At 42.2% G+C, this 15,768-nt stretch overlaps 1 protein-coding gene across 1 annotated transcript in view; it reads right to left on the bottom strand.

Annotated features, from left to right (window-relative positions):
* Positions 1 to 15,768, bottom strand: part of Fam189a1 (family with sequence similarity 189, member A1) — a gene marked incomplete at its 5' end in the record, with an annotated part of 285,225 nt that overhangs the window by 127,903 nt on the left and 141,554 nt on the right. The gene's annotated exons all lie outside the window — the stretch shown is intronic.

The following is a 15,768-nucleotide window of genomic DNA, read 5'->3' as shown; positions in this document are numbered from 1 at the left end:
TTTTTTTTTTTTTGTCTTTTTGAGACAGGGTCTCGCTGTGCAGTTCAGGCTGGTCTTGAGCTCACTTTGTAGCCCAGGCTGGCTCGAACTCGTGACCATCCTCCTGCCTCAGCCTCCTGAGTGCTGGGATTACAGGCGTGCGCCACCATGCCCTGCAAAGAGACTGTATTTGAGTATCCTTTTTTTTGTTTTGGTTTTTCTTCCAGTACGAGGAATCGAATTCACAACCTTGCGCTTGCCAGGCAGGCGCGTTGCCGCTGAGCTAAATCCCCAGCCCCTGTGAACTGTGATTTGAATGACACCACACACGGCGCAGAAGCAAACAGAAAGTCACTGAGGAGCGACTTCAGGGGTTCTTAAAACTGAGCTGAAAACAAGAAAAACTTGCTTTTGGTGCCGTCAGAAAGGCGAGCCACATACAGTGCCTTCCTTTCCCTAGCTGAAGCTGTTTACTACTTTCTAGTAGATTTCCGCAGTGATGCATTAAAAGAGACATTCCGAAGACAACATGACAATCTTTTCTTTTTCTCTTCTTTTTAAACTTTTAAAATTTTTATACTCTTTTATGTATCCGTTGATTAAAAAAAAAAATGCCTAATACTTTGGAGCTAACCAAACCACAAAACTCACCCGCCAGTTTACAAGCCACCTGTTGCTGTATTCTGCTAAAACTAATAAACGTGCCCTTCAGCTTTTCGTTTACTCTGAGGAAAAAGTAATAATAATAACAGTGTGACCGGAGGCCACCTGCGTCGGGGCGCTCATGGGCGCCCCTCCAAGCTGAGCCCGGTGGAGCTGAGGAAGGAAAGTTTAGAAGACAGCCCGCGGTGTGAGGCCGGAATGAGCTTGGAGGAATCAGAGGAGGCCGGTGCACCGCGTGTGCAGCCAGGAAGCGAGGGAGGTACAAGGCCCTTCTGGGCTCTGGAGGAGGCCCATTTACCTAGGAGAAGGCTGCCCTGTGTGCTTATGGGGAGGATGCAGAGGGCGAGACGGACGCCCCACTCACCGGCCTGCCCGGGACGCAGGATGAATGAGTGAGTGCAGGTTCTATCCGAGCCTTCCAGGGCGCGCCTCGCCGGATAAGGGGAAGAGTGGGCAAGGGCAGGCGCCTTCTAGGTGGCTGATGATGCAAAATGAAGCGCCGAAGTAACCCCGGTGCCAGTGGAAGATGTGGGCCTTTGCTCAACATTAACGAGTTTCAAGATGGCCACAGCAGGGCATTTGACCCCGTGTGACGATCTGAGTGCCGGGCCCTGTGTGACATTCCAGGCTGCACACCCAGGCGCCAGCCTTCGGAGGGCAAAGTCACCCTGACCCAGTGGATAGGGCGGGCCACTCTGAGAAGGGCACATCCGGCCTGTCGGATAGCAGCACGGCTTCTGATCCCAGAGCCTGGTGTGTGCCCGGCCAGCTCCCCGACCAGGCTCTCTGCGCAGCCCGGAGCTTTCCTGCCGCCGGGAATTACAGGGATTGCAGGCGTGAGGGCTTCTGTAATCACAGCGCAGAGGGAACGGGAAGCCGCGAGTGCTGCGCGGAGAGGTTACGGTGCCGCCATCGCCGCAAGTGCAGCCGAGATCAGCGGTGCGGGGGCAGACAGCTTGGGCTGGGGGGTCGGGAAGCTGCCTGGATTCTGGAAGGGCTTTGGAAGGCCGTGAGGGCCAGGCAGGATTGAGATGGGAAGCCGGGGAGTTGGGGGCTTTTCCCAGACCGGAAATAAGAAAATCAGAAAGAAGCCGGGCTTGGCTGCAGCGCGTCTCCAGAGGCCTGCGGGCCTGCGGGTTCTACCAAGTTCAACCGGAGGACGACGGGCTGGGGACTCCACCGAGCCTCACAGCCCACGACGCATCGGCGTTGGCAGCTGGGGTCAGCAGCTCCACAAGTACGAGCCGGGCAGTCTCAGACCCGGTTCCTCCACCCCAGCGACCCTGAGCAGTGGGACGGGGAGTCGCTCTTGGCAGCTGACGTGGTTGTCCTAACTGCCAGGCTGAGATTAGAGGGCATCTGCCTGTCTTGCCAAAAGAGGTGTCCCTAGGTGGACTCATCTTCTTGTCATTAAACAGTGCCTGTCAGCCAGGCGTGATGGCACACGCTGTAATCCTAGCACTCGGGAGGCTGAGGCAGGAGGATCAGAGTTCAAAGCTAGTCTCTGCTACATAGTGAGTTCAAGAACAGCCTGAGCTGCATAGTGAGACCCTGTCTCACAGAAAAAGCCTAAATAAATAAATAAACAAACGCTGTCAAGGTTAAGAGGAAGGCTGAACACTGTCTCGGGTTGATTTCCTCCCAGACGCATCTCTCTTTCAGGAGCATTCTCCAGGGGAGCGGGCCACAGATTTCTCTGGGTTCTCAGGACAGCTTCACGCCCACCCCCAACCATCCCACGTCCATACCCTCGGCCATGTTTTTTATTTTTTATTTTTTTTTATTTTTTTTTTTTTTTATACAGGGTTTCACTGTGTAGCCTAGGCTGGCCTTTAACTCACCGCGATCCTTCTCCCTCAGCCTCGTCAGTGATGCGCTATCATGCCCGCCTTGAGCAATCATTTTAATAATTTGCATGTTCTTACATATAAAAAGAACCAAAACTCCTGACCAGGCATACTGCTAGGTCTGGGGCCATATAAACTTAGGCAAGCTTTTAGACCGTAGTGAGTCTTAAAATCAGGAGTACTTGTAAATGGGGGGGACTCAATAATTGTAGGAGAAAGATGAAGAAGGTAAGACCATGGAAGGTAAAGAAAAAGTATTTATTTCTACACATGTGGACAAAAAAGGCCCACGGGACCCTTAAGTTTTTTGTAGTTCCCTTGCTTAAGTTTTTATCTTCTGACCATTAAAGCCAGTTATTTTCTGTGCCACCCCCAGAGTCTGTAAAACGGGCCTGCTGCAAAAGCAGGACTTGTTCTGTCTCCGTATTTTTATTTTCTACATTAAACTTCATCAGCTAGACAAGTACGAGAAAAGTGCGACACAAAACATATGCCAAAACAACTTCTTCCATGTATAACAGCAGAAGAGGCCCTGGCTGCTGAAATGAGTTATACTCTCCAAGTTGCAGGCTCCTTGGGCCACAAACAGAATTTTAACAGAAATGCTGTTAAAGAATGCTGCAACCGGAGAAATATGTTCTCTGGAGATTACCATTTAATTTTCAGCATCAATGATCAAGAATTGCAATAATGTGGATCCCTTTCATTTCTTAATTCTTAATAGATCACCCTTAGGGCTCAGTAAGAAAACAGAGGTATCATCCTTTATAATCTGTGATGTGTGCAGTTTGCGTATATATTTTTAATTGTTCAGTTCTAACGCCCAAAATGAGTCATTTCATTAACTCGAACTATCAGCAATCTGCTGCCATTACTTCTACAGATCTCAGCTAAATGTGTTTCTTCTCTATTTACTGCCTTGCAAGGAAAAAGAATTTCTCTTTCTTTTTAAAGCTACCCAGAAAGTGGGTAAACTCTTCAAAGAACTAAATCAAATTGATTTCCTCTTTAATGCAAATATATTCAAAGGAAAGCAATTCAGAATACATTATTTGAATAATAACATCAAAACACAGCCTTATTAAAATTTCATTAAATGTAAGTAGCATAAAATTTTTTGTTTGTAATTCACTATGAAAATGCAGTCTGATAATGGCGCCAGAACTGCAACACTAAATGTAAGATCACATTCATGTTGCAATGCAAGCAAGCTGAAATCTTCTAAATTAGGAGCAATAATTTCCTGTGCCACTTTAGACCCAACAGTATATCCTGGATAATCAATCTTCATGCCAGAAGCTGTCAATCATTTGAATGTCTTCCTTAAAGTTCACGTGTTGGGAATTTAATCCCCAGTGTAAAAATGTTGGGAAGTGGGACCTAAAGGAGGTGAAGAGATCATAAAGACTCTGCCAGTGTAAGTGGATTAATGTAATCTCTGGAGTGAGTTATCTCAAAAGTAAGTCTGTTGTATAGGTGAATTTCTCTCAGCCAAGTGTCCTCTGTTGGCATGTGACACCTACCACATATGATACCTTAAGAGGCTCTCACCAGAAGTGACCTCTTAATTTTGGACTTTCTGGCCTCCATAAGAATGAGCTACATACAGTTCTGTTGTTTCTAAGTTACCCAGGCTGTGGTAATCTTTTATAGCAACACAAAACAGACTAAGACAGAGGCCTACTCAGAAAATACACCCCTACCACATTCATTTTTTTACAATGATAAAATTCATCCGGTTCAGTTCTCCTGCTAATTAAAATTTGCACTAAAGTTCAGAGAAGCCTCCTATGATCTAAAATTCTTTAAAAGTTCCCTCCAGAAGATCATTGTCCCTTCAGTCAAATATTTTCAGGAACCAAAAGATAGGGGAGAGTTGAAAACTAAGAAAAGGCTGTGTCAACAAGTGAGCAGTTATTTTCATTGGTGTTTTCCTTGTTAAGGAATTTACACTACTAAGCAGCCCGTCAGGCTACCCAGTTACGTGGAAGTGAGCAGTGTGTTTCAGTAAGCAGCACCTCTACTCAGCGATTTCTATTAATCAAAATAGATGTAAAAAATCAGCTTTTAAGTCTCAGAACACCTCTCTCTACTCTGTAGGGAAGAATGCAAGTACAAAGATAGACATAAAATGATAGTATTACCATGAAGTTTAAACACTGCCTAGGAAAGTCATCCAAACCCACATTCACCTCAGACTGACTCTGGCAGCCCTGGATGTTTGGATAGCTATTGTGTTAGTTACAAGAAGTATAAAACCAGCTAATGATTTGACAAAGGTGAGTATGGGTTATTCATCATCCCAAGTGATTTCGAGGTGTGACTACATTTAATCCCCATGGCATGTGCACAGTGCATTTATTTCTCTTCTCAGGTAGAGAAGTAGACACACAGAACATAGACATGATAGCCTAGAAAAAGTAAGGTCTTTCAAATCACATGGATCAGATCTAGATTAGAAATTGGTTTGACATTGGGAAAGCTGCTGACACACTGAGATAAATGAGAACGCCTGAGGCAGGGTCGATGGGGGTGCGGTTTGCTCAGGGGTTGTCCGTCCTCCCGCCTCACTTCTCTTTGCTTCCCCTTGCACCCCAGGGGGCTGGGCCCCTTTGCTTTAGTGTCCTCCTTGGCTAGCAAAGTACCCTTCTCCAACATGAATGCAGCCAAGGAGGCACTGTAGCACCCTTCCCCCACCACCACTTGGGTGATACTGTTGCACTTTGGAGAACAGAGAGGGTGCCCTGGAGTGGCTAAACTCAGAAAGGGAGGGATCCGGGCCCCTTACTTGCATACCGAACATTCACAGCAAGCCTTCCAGAAGATTCCCTGCTTTCAGCCCTACCCTCACTGACACCGGCTTGCAGTTGCTATATAAGCAGCACTTCCCAGGCTCTTCTCAGCTTTTAGTCTAGGAGGGCTCCCTCCAGTGTGCTGGCCACCGCCTGTGCAAAGCACAGGCCCTATTAAACCCTCGCTTTGGTGCTTCCATAAACCTGCTTGTGTCCTGTGAGTCTTCTTGAGATTATTATCCTGAGTAGCCTGGACAAAGTTGTCATTTCCAAAGAAACACAAAAAACACACAGTGCTGTTAACGCTGCAGCCAATGCAGAGCAGAAGCAGAGACCTATCACCTGGTAAAGCTGACCTATGGCGCAGCCAGCAGCTGGCTGTGAACTGTTAGCATCCCGCATTACCTGCTGTCTTGTGGTGACATCAGGACATAACAGAGTGACACTTCGCTGATTCATGATTTCCATCTCAATCGAGTAAAAGAACCCTGGGCTGATTTGCAACAATGCCACATTTCAGTTTCCCAGTCAGTAAATTGAAAGTACTAATCCTCACTTCAGGGGTTTAGGTGAGATAGGTTTGCCAAGTACCTAGGGACCTAGCATAGCACAGGGCTTGGCAGGGTACTTGATAGCAATTTGTGTGTGTGTGTGTGTGTGTGTGTGTGCCTTGAACCGAGGGCCTTCACACTGAGCTACCTCTCCACACCACCACCTTCCTCCCCATTTTTGAGACAGGATCTCACTAAGTCTCCAAATTGTCCAGGCTGGGCTCATACTTGCAGTCCTCCTGCTTCAGCCTCCTAGAGCGCTGGTATTACAGGCATGTGCCATGACACTTAGCTAACAATTTGCTTCTTTCTAAGGTGTTTATATTAAGGAAAGTATTTGAGGGCTACACAAAGTTGTATGTCGTGTAGGGGAAGCAAAATATTACTTTGTTAGGGTCCTAGCAGGGCCCAACAATTAAATTCACAGATTAACGGGAAAAGTATACAAATGTAATAAAAGTTTTACATGATATTGGAGCTCTCATCAGGAAGACCCAAAGAAGTGGAAAAGCCTAAATGTTTTTCTGTGTGAACAGAGATAATTGTGGAAAAGTAACTTAATATGTGCAGAGGCTAAAGGAAGGCAATTCTTTTAACAAGTTTGTGCAAAATTCTCTAGGCTATCACTCTTTGTGGAATAATGTTTCTTTTCTCCTGGTACAGGAAGGGAGTTTTTATTTCCTGTTTTCAGGAAAAACGGAGGGGACCACAGTGCTCTTACATCTGCTGTTTCTCAAGCGCCTTTAGCGCAAAGTAATCCTTTGCCAAGATGGCATATTTTGGGTAGCATATTCTGCTACTCTTCAGGAGAAAGATTTTCACTGCAGTGAAACACATGTACATATGAAAAAATCAGTAAAAAACCTGGAAAAAATATATATTATATATGAAGGTGCTATTGAAGTTACTTTAAGAATTAACTATTTAACTTTTATTTCTTTCCTGGAAAGATAAATACAAATCATATCCTCAAGGAATTTCCACTTCATAGTGACATAATACCACAGCAGTCATGCATCACATGTTCAATAAATTCACTGTGCCTGGAATATGGCATTTATGACTTTTTGTTTGAGCAATGAAGTAACGGAGACAAGTGACTTAAAAAGAAAAGATCTTTTTCAAATACTTTACGTTAATGACCCTCTTGCTTTTAGTATCAGACCCAGAAGGAAAAAAAAAATCAAAATTATTTGATGCAAAATCTGAGTGAGCTAAGATTTCAAATGCATCGAACAAGAAAGTGCCTACTACCAATTGCTCTTTAAATGTCTCTCAGTAATTAAATGTTTTATTTCATCTCCTTGGTAGCAAATGCCTGCCAAGAAGCTCTAATCATCTTCATTATCTACTAGATTGTCCTTTTCATTCACTGGCATTTCTTGCAGAACTAGAGAAACATTTAAAATTTTCTGACAGCAACACAGTGCTCAAAGCAGGTGAGGACTTTTGGGGAAGAAAGGCACTGCTAAAAGTGGCATCCCTTCCTTTGCCAGTGGAAGAAAAGGGGACAGTGTGCGGCATGTTTGCAAAAGAGTTGGGGGTGCGGACTATTTTGGCGGGGAGATAGCAGAGAAAGCAATCTACACATTTTAATGAGTGCAGCAAATTTCCTGCTTCCACTCACTCTGTTCACTCCTGCAAAACAACTGTGTGCACCCATTTGTAGCAAAGTTCCTCCAGTGTAGATCACATGGCGGATTGCATTATAATGTTTTCTTCCATGTAAATGAATACTCTGATGAAGCGGGAGCAGAGGTTTCCTTGACTGATGGAAGGGGAGGAAAAAGGCCCTTGAGATAATGCTTTCTAGAATTGCAGCCACTTGGCCCAGAGCCTTTTCTTAAGACTTGCTTTGCAAGAAATAAATCATCCAGTTGCTCAGAACCCCTGTGAAAATCATTCAGGTCTATTAAGTTATAAAATTACAAACATACACATGTCTATCATAGCCAAAAAGATCCTTTTTGTTTTCTTGTTTTCTTCCCCTTTGTTCTACATTTCTTCCCTTTAGAAAGTGGCTCTTCCCACTTCTAGGAGACCTGGGTTGGGCTCTTCTTTTCCTGGGTACCCGTGATTCGGGCTAGACACAGGGACCGGATTGGAAGGCCAATTTTCGTCTTTGCAAGGGGTTCGTACAGGTCCTTCCTCTCATCCAACAAGCTGAGGAGATGCAGAAGCCTTGCCATTATTGCTGTAGCTTGGGAATAATGTGACTCATTGCGAAGCGCAAGCAAAAGAGATGGAGAAATAGTTCTAGTGCTGCCACCTGAATCCTGAGTTCATCGTTAGTGTGCTGGAGAGAACTAAATTTGCTGGGCCTTGAGGTTGGGAGAGTCAGCAGTTTTCACTCACAAAAGGCTCGAAGAGCCTTGTTCATGGTGCTTTGATTCACTTTAGCCCAGAAAAGAAAAATCTGCTTTGCCAGGAATCATTAGCTTTCTTATAGGTTGCCCATGTATCACTTTTCCAGCAACTGCTAACAACATGATTTTTAGAAGAAAGAGAACAAACTCCTACACAGGTGAATAAGAAAAACCACAAATTATTAACCATGATCCAAGAAACTGAAACAATGAAATTGACAAATCTGTAGTTACTCTAAGCAAAGAGAACACTCAAATTAAAAAAAAAAAATGGAAGAATGGACATCTCTACCAATCTTATGGAAAGTTTACAAGTATAAACCATGAACAACTGTAGGTCAACAAAGCAGATGAGTGAGAATGAAAACATTCCTAGTAAGACATAAAGGAATTTTGTCTAATCATGAATTTTAAAAGAAAAAGAAAACATGGATAGACCTACAACAAAGTAACAGATAGAATTAGTAACTTTTAAAACTTCTTACAAAGAACTCAGGACCAGATGGTTTCACAGACATTCAAAGAAGAAATAAGACCAACCCTTGTCAAACTCTTCCAGAAAAAGAAATGAAAAAGGGAATATTTTCTAACTCCTTCTATGAGTCCCAACAGTATCAAAATCAGAGATGGACAAGTACAACTGCAGGCCAACATGAATCCAGGTGCAAAAAATCATAAATACTAGCAAGTCATTATATATATATATATATATATATATATATATATATATATATTTGACATTTTGACATTTTATATATGGATAGATAGGTAGATATAGATAGATAGATAGATGGATGGATGGATACAGACAGTAAAGCCTTGCTTTGTGAACATAATTCAATCCAGAAACATGCTTGTGATCCAAAGCATTTTGATATCAAAGGGAATTTCCCCATAAGAAATAATGGAAACTCAGATGGTGTATTCCACAACCCAAAAATACTCATATAAAATGATTACAATACTGTAGTAGAATACAAAATAATTAAGAAAAATCAACGTGCACTTTGAAAACCTTTGTGGCTGCTGTGAGGGAGAAGAGAGAGGGGGGTTATTGCATAGGACATCTTTCACTATCACTAATGGGATCACTGCTGTCTCTTGGCCCAATAGAATCTTGTCCTTTTCGTACAGCTTTAATAAAAAAAACTTATCCAATGACACTTGCTTTTGTTATTTCCTGTCTTGTTCCCCTTTTTCAGTGTATTGTTTTATTAATTAATCATTGCATTTTTCTCATGAACTGTTTTGCTAAAGATTTCTTTAAACCTCACAAAGAAAGACAATAAAGAACAAAAATTTGATTATGGTTTATATGTAGATATCCCCCCACCAAAACCTAATTCGCTCGTAGGTGGGGCTTTTGAAAAGTTATTGAAGCATGGAGGTGCTTTAGCTAAATGTGCCCTTAGTAGGTGGGGCCTGATTAAAGGCAGATCAGCGGGGAAATGACCTAGAATGATATCTCACCCTCCCTGGCTTTCTCTTCTCTCTCAGCTTTTGGAAGCCATGATGTAAGCTGCTTTTCCTCTGTCCTACTGTTCCTGCCCCACAGCCAGTCAACCATGGATTGTAACAGTGAGCCAAAAGAAACCTTTCCTACTTTTAAGCTGCAGATGCTGGGTATTTTGTTCTAGCAACAAGGAAAGTTACTAAGACAAACCTCACAATGATTTCCATCAGTGGAGGAAAAGCACTTGACAAAATCCAACACACTTTCATGATAAAAACATAACCAACTGGGATGAGAGGCAAACTTCTCAAATGTAATAAAGGGCATCTATAAAAATTCCACAGCTAACATTTAATGTGAAATGCTGAGTGTTCTTATGCTAAGATCACAAACAATAAAAAGATGTCCACTTTTACCTCGTTTACTCAGCATTGTATTGGAGGTTCTAACCTGGGCAATTAGTCAAGAAAATGAAATAAAATTGGAGATTGGAGAAAAAGGGACTAAAACCATCTCTTCATAGGTGACATGATATTGCCCCCACAGAATCCACTAAATATATTACAAGTTCAATAAATTTGCAAGACACAAGATCAGCTTCTAGGCACTTGTAATGGACAAAGTGAAATTAAGAAAACAGCCCTATTTATAATAGTATTACAAGAGTTAAAAGAAGTACAAAGCTTATAGGCTGAAACTTAAAAAATATTAAAAGAAAAAATTTTAAAACTACTAAATAAATGGAAAAATATATCTACCCAAATTGATCTACATATTTAAGATATCCCTATCAAAATACTAGCTGCTTTATTTTTTACAGAAATTGATATGCTGAACCTAAAATTCGTATGGAAATTCTAAAGATCCCTAGTAACAAAAATAATCCCAAAAAGGGATAAAATTGGAGAACTCACATTCCTAAATACAAAATTTACTCCAACATTACAGTAATTAAGGCAGTACAGTGCTGGCACAAGCATAATATATATTCACTGGGTTAGACTGTGTCCTCCCCAGAATTCATACATTTAAGTCTGAATTGCTTGTACTTCAGACTGTAACTATATATGGTGATAAGGTCTTTTATAGATTAAGTTAAAATAAGACCTTGAGGGTGGATCCTAATCCAATAGGACAGGTACCCTTATTAAAAGACAACAAGATGTTAGGTCTGTTCGTGTACAGAGAAAAAAACCACTTGAAGACACACAGAAAAGTTAGCCCTTCTGCAAGTCAAGGACAGAAGTGAAAGGGGGGGCCAAGTTTGACCTTGGACTTGGCTCTTCTGGAATGCTGAAAAAATTTTCTGTTTCTTAACCCACCTTGTGATATTCTACTATGCCAGTCCTAGAAAATGAATACATATATATACAACAATGGGATAGAATTGAGAATCCAGAAATAAACTCTCATCTATGTTCAACCAGTTTTCAGAAAGGAGGATAATTCAATAGGATGACAGCATATGGTACTGGGTAACTGAATTACCACATACAAAATAATGAATTTAAACCTTGACCTCACACACAAAATCAATGCAAAGTAGATGACTACAGGTCTCAACAGAAGAGCTAAACTGAAAAAAACTCTTAGAATGAAACACAGTAGTAAATTCTCATGACCTACAGTTGGGTAATGATCTCGGATTAAACAACAAAAGCATAAATGATAAACAAGAACATTGATAAAGTGGACGTCATCAAAATTAAGAATGTTTTGTGTCAAAGGATACCCCCAGGAAAATGAGAACAACATTTGGGGAGAAAATATTGGTAAATCATGTGTCTGAGAAGCGATTTATATACAGAATATGTAAACAATTCTTACAAGTGGATAATAAGACAAAAAATCCAATTTAGAAGGCAGATAAATAATGTGAAGAGACATATCCCCAAATATATAAGAACTTTTAGCTATGAAAAATGAAGTACTGATATATTCTACAATAGGATGGACCTCAAAAACATTATTATAAAAGGAACTACTCACAAAAGACATGTATTAGCTAATATTTCTTATATGAAATATCCGGAATAGGCAAATCAATAAAAGTAGAAAGATTAGTTGTTGTATTGAGCTGGAGGGAAGGTAAGATATAGGGAGCAACTGCTAAAGGGCATGTAATTTCTTTTTGCAGCAGTGAAAATGTCATGAATGTAAATGATGATGGTTACATAACTGTAAATACGCTACACATTAAGTGGTAGCTTTCAACAGGTGTACTGTGTGATATCTTAATTATGTCTCAGTAAACATACTTGTAAAAAAGAATAACTTGATGAGTGCCAAGTAGGCATTCTCCAATAAGTGCACATATGACATGAAACAAAAAGACAGCTGATAAACCAGCAGTGAGAATTAGCAAGTAGGTGCAGTTCTTGAGTCCAGATTTTCCAGATCAACAACCACAAAAAAGAATTTTTAATTCAAAATAATAAAGTCCTACACACATACTAACAGAAAAGAAAAAGCCAATCCTAACAGTTCATGTTTCTAAAAGAAACACTGGCTCCTTGCTTTTTACAGGCCAGCATACTAGAGCATCCTGAGTTTCTCAGAACATCTGGTAGCAAAACAATGAGTTTCCTGGCATGGTTTGTTTTATCAGGTAACATAACTCTGAGATTCCTACAACAAATGGAGGTCTTCATTTAAAATGACTCTGCAGAAGTGAAACTTCAACAAGGACAGTGAAACACCTGTGGAAAAGGGTTCTGATTGTCCTTGTGCTCACTACCTTCCTGTAGTGATGTCATGCACACATGTGGGCTTTGGGGGCTATATAAGCAACCCCAGCCCTAGGACCTGGTTGAGAGAAGGGCAAAATGAAAGGAAGGCCACAAAGTCAGTCATTCATACCTTGTGATCCAGTGCTTTAAAAAGTGTCTTTCCATCACTGAGAAAATACCTGTTATCTGAAAAAAATTCTCCATTTTAAAATATATCAACCTGTACTGGGAAGACTGCTTCAGAGTTCAGTAAGTATAAATTAATCCAAGATAATCACAAACTTTCAAAATAAACTCATATCTGTGAAAGTCTGTGTTCTGGTTTGTGTCTGAATGCTCCTCACCCCAAGCCTCATGCAATCATGGGGCAGACTTCTAGATATTTGATTGATCTATTGTCCAATGCTGGGGTTACGGGTGTGAGTGTTACACCTGCCCCTGGGGTGGGTAGTTTGCATAAAACATAAGGGAGGGAAAGAGGCTTGCCTGCTCCTGCTTCCCCTTTTGCTCTTGTTGCTTTTGCTATCTTCTGCCATCATGAACTTTCGCCCTCTGCCATGTGCCACTCTGCCTTAGAGCCAACCAAGTATGGACTGAAACCTCCACAAACTGCGAGCTAAATAAAGCTTTCCTTCCCTAATTTTGGGCTTTGGTATTTTGCCCCAGCAACAAGAGAAAAGTAACTAAAACAGAATTTGGTACAGGAGTGGGGCTGTTGCTGTGACCATACCTGACCATGTGGTCCAAGAGCCTTTGGAAATGGCTTGTGGGAATAGTTTGGAAAGGTTCAGAGATGTAGCCTGAAAGAATAGAGCTGGAATGCCTTCAGCTGTTCTTTATGGGAGATTCTGGTCAGAGCTCAGAAGACCAGAAGGCTGACAGAAATCCTGCTGGTAAAGACGGGGTTTGGGAGGTTTCTGTTGGGCAGAAGGACTACATTGGGTGCTTGACTCCAGATGATGTGTTATGGGTTGGCAGAAAGTTTATCTGCATTTTGCTCATGTCCAGAAACTTTGTCTAAGACTGAGGTGAAGGGCGGTGGACTAATTAATCTGGCAGAAGAAATTTCAAGGTAGTTGAATGTTGAGGCAGGGGCATGGCTATTGTTGGAGGCATTTAGCCAGATTTATGTTGAGAATTAAGCACAAAGAGCCCAGCAGGATTATTTAAAATGTTGTGAGTTTAGCCAGGAAGGAAGCTCCAGTAGAGCTGTGGATTGCAAAGATAAGACTGAGGAGATCTCTATTGCTGAGAAGGAACAGGAGAATATAAAAGATGGCCTGAGGGCATCATCAGAAGCAGCGAGTCTCCACCCTTTGCAGCCTCAAAACTGCAAAGGTGCCTTTGCTTTGAGGAGAAAGCTATATTCCAGAATGGTGGTGGCTGTACCATGTACCAGAACGGCGGTGGCATAGAGAATTTGTCCCTCAGAATCAGGTTCAGAGTGCTCAGAGATCCAGGCACTCGACCTCTATGGCCAAGAGAGAGGAAAGCCTGGCTAGTGTTCCAGGTGGCAGCAGACCTTGGCATCATCCACATGGTGCTGGTTTTAGGTACATCAATAATGCGGGAGTTCTGAGGTTAAGAAAGCTTCCACCTAGATTTCAGAGGCCCTTGGAGGCCAGGCAGTGTGCCCCTGAGAGGGCAGTGTGTGCAGCTGTGTGAAGTGAAAGGTGCACTGGAGGTGGCAGAAGTTTGGAAAAGCCGGGAATGTGGACTGTCTAAGGAAAGTTGCAAGGAGGGAGCAAAGTGGGCCTAAAAGAGAAGCCATGGGAGCTGTAACCACCAGAAGTACCATAGGGGAGGAGTTATGTAAGGACTTTGGAGCTCACAATTTATTAAAGATTACTTCAGATGTTCCACATGGAACTACAGGACTTAATGTTAGCCCTGCTGGATTTTGGACTTGCCTCCGTCACAATGTTTTGTATCCTCCTGTTTTTACCTTTTGGAGTGGTAATGTTTATCTTTATTTTCATTTGTATAGGGCTTGCAACTAAGAGTTTGCCGTACATTTTGGAGGAGACTTGGTACTTGGACTTTTCAGCAATGCTGAAACTGTTAGGACTTTGGCAACTCTTGCAGATGGACTAAATGCCATTTGTATAAAGGGAAGTACGTGAGTCTTTGGGGGGGCCAGGGGCAGAATGTTATGGTTTGTGTCTGGATGTCCCCCCAAAGCTTGATGCAGTCATGCCGTGGGCTTCCAGATTTTTGATTGATCCATAGTCCAATGCTGGGATTATGGGTGTGAGTGTTACATCTGCCCCTGGGGTGGGTAGTTTGCATACAATAAAAGGGAGGGAAAGAGGCTTGCCTGCTGCTGCTTCCCCCCTTTTGCTGTTGTTGCTTTTGCTATTTTCTGCTGCCATGAACTGTTGTCCTCTGCCATGTGCCACTCTGCCTTGGAGCCAGCCAAGTATGGACTGAAACCTCCACAAACTGCGAGCTAAATAAACCTTTCCTTCCATAATTTTGGGTGTTGAGTATTTTGTCCCAGCATCAAGAGAAAAGTAACTAAGTCTGTCTGTATAAGATAGGTTTATGATATATGATTTAAAAACTTTGTTTTATAAGTAAATTTTTAAATTCCACCAATACCTCTGAAAGCAACAGGAACTGCTGTTAAAACAAAATACAACAAAACAGCTGTTTAAACACACAAGAGAATAAGCAGGTACACACAGTATTACGTACACATCTTCAGCTCATCTGACCCAAACCTTTGCATCCTCTTACTGTAGCGCCATCTGCTATAGTTTGGATTGTGAATGTTCCCCAAAGGCCTGTATGTATTAAAGGCTTGGTCCCAGTCTGTAGAATTACCAGGGATGGTGGGGCCTTTAGGAGGTAGGGTGTAGTGAAGGAAGTTGGGTGTGTGCTTCAAGAAGAGTTTGGGACCTCAGCACCTTCTTGTTTCTCTTTGCTTCCTGACCGCCAGGGCGTGAGTAGCTTCTTCCTCTCCCAAGCAGTCCCATCATGATGAGTGGCCAAGTGACTATGGACTGCAGCCTCTGAAACCATAAGCCAAAGTAACTCTGTCCTCCTGGCAAATTGTTTATTTCAGATATTTTGTCCATGATGGAAAATGAACACACCATTTCTTTACCAAACTGTTATCCTCTAGTTAAATTCAATTTAGCTCCCAAAGTTTCATAAACATAACTGAGAAGAGTGAGGCTTCATAAGAAATTGTTGTTGATGGTGGTCATGATGATGACCATGATGACGATTGGACAATAAAAAGTAGAAATATGAGGGTGATGGAGGGGAGATACGTCACAGGGGCCAGTCCACTCAGATGACTGACCAGGTTCCCAAATGCACCTTCTGGAAGTTGCCCATTTGGCTGAAAAGGACAATTTTCCTGTAAAGTAAGATTAACAAC

Source organism: Chinchilla lanigera, unplaced genomic scaffold (assembly GCF_000276665.1).
Source record: "Chinchilla lanigera isolate Chin_1 unplaced genomic scaffold, ChiLan1.0 scaffold00015, whole genome shotgun sequence".
Taxonomy (NCBI): domain Eukaryota; kingdom Metazoa; phylum Chordata; class Mammalia; order Rodentia; family Chinchillidae; genus Chinchilla; species Chinchilla lanigera.
Note: the sequence above shows the minus strand (reverse complement) of the source record. Positions and strands in the feature narration are given on the sequence as shown.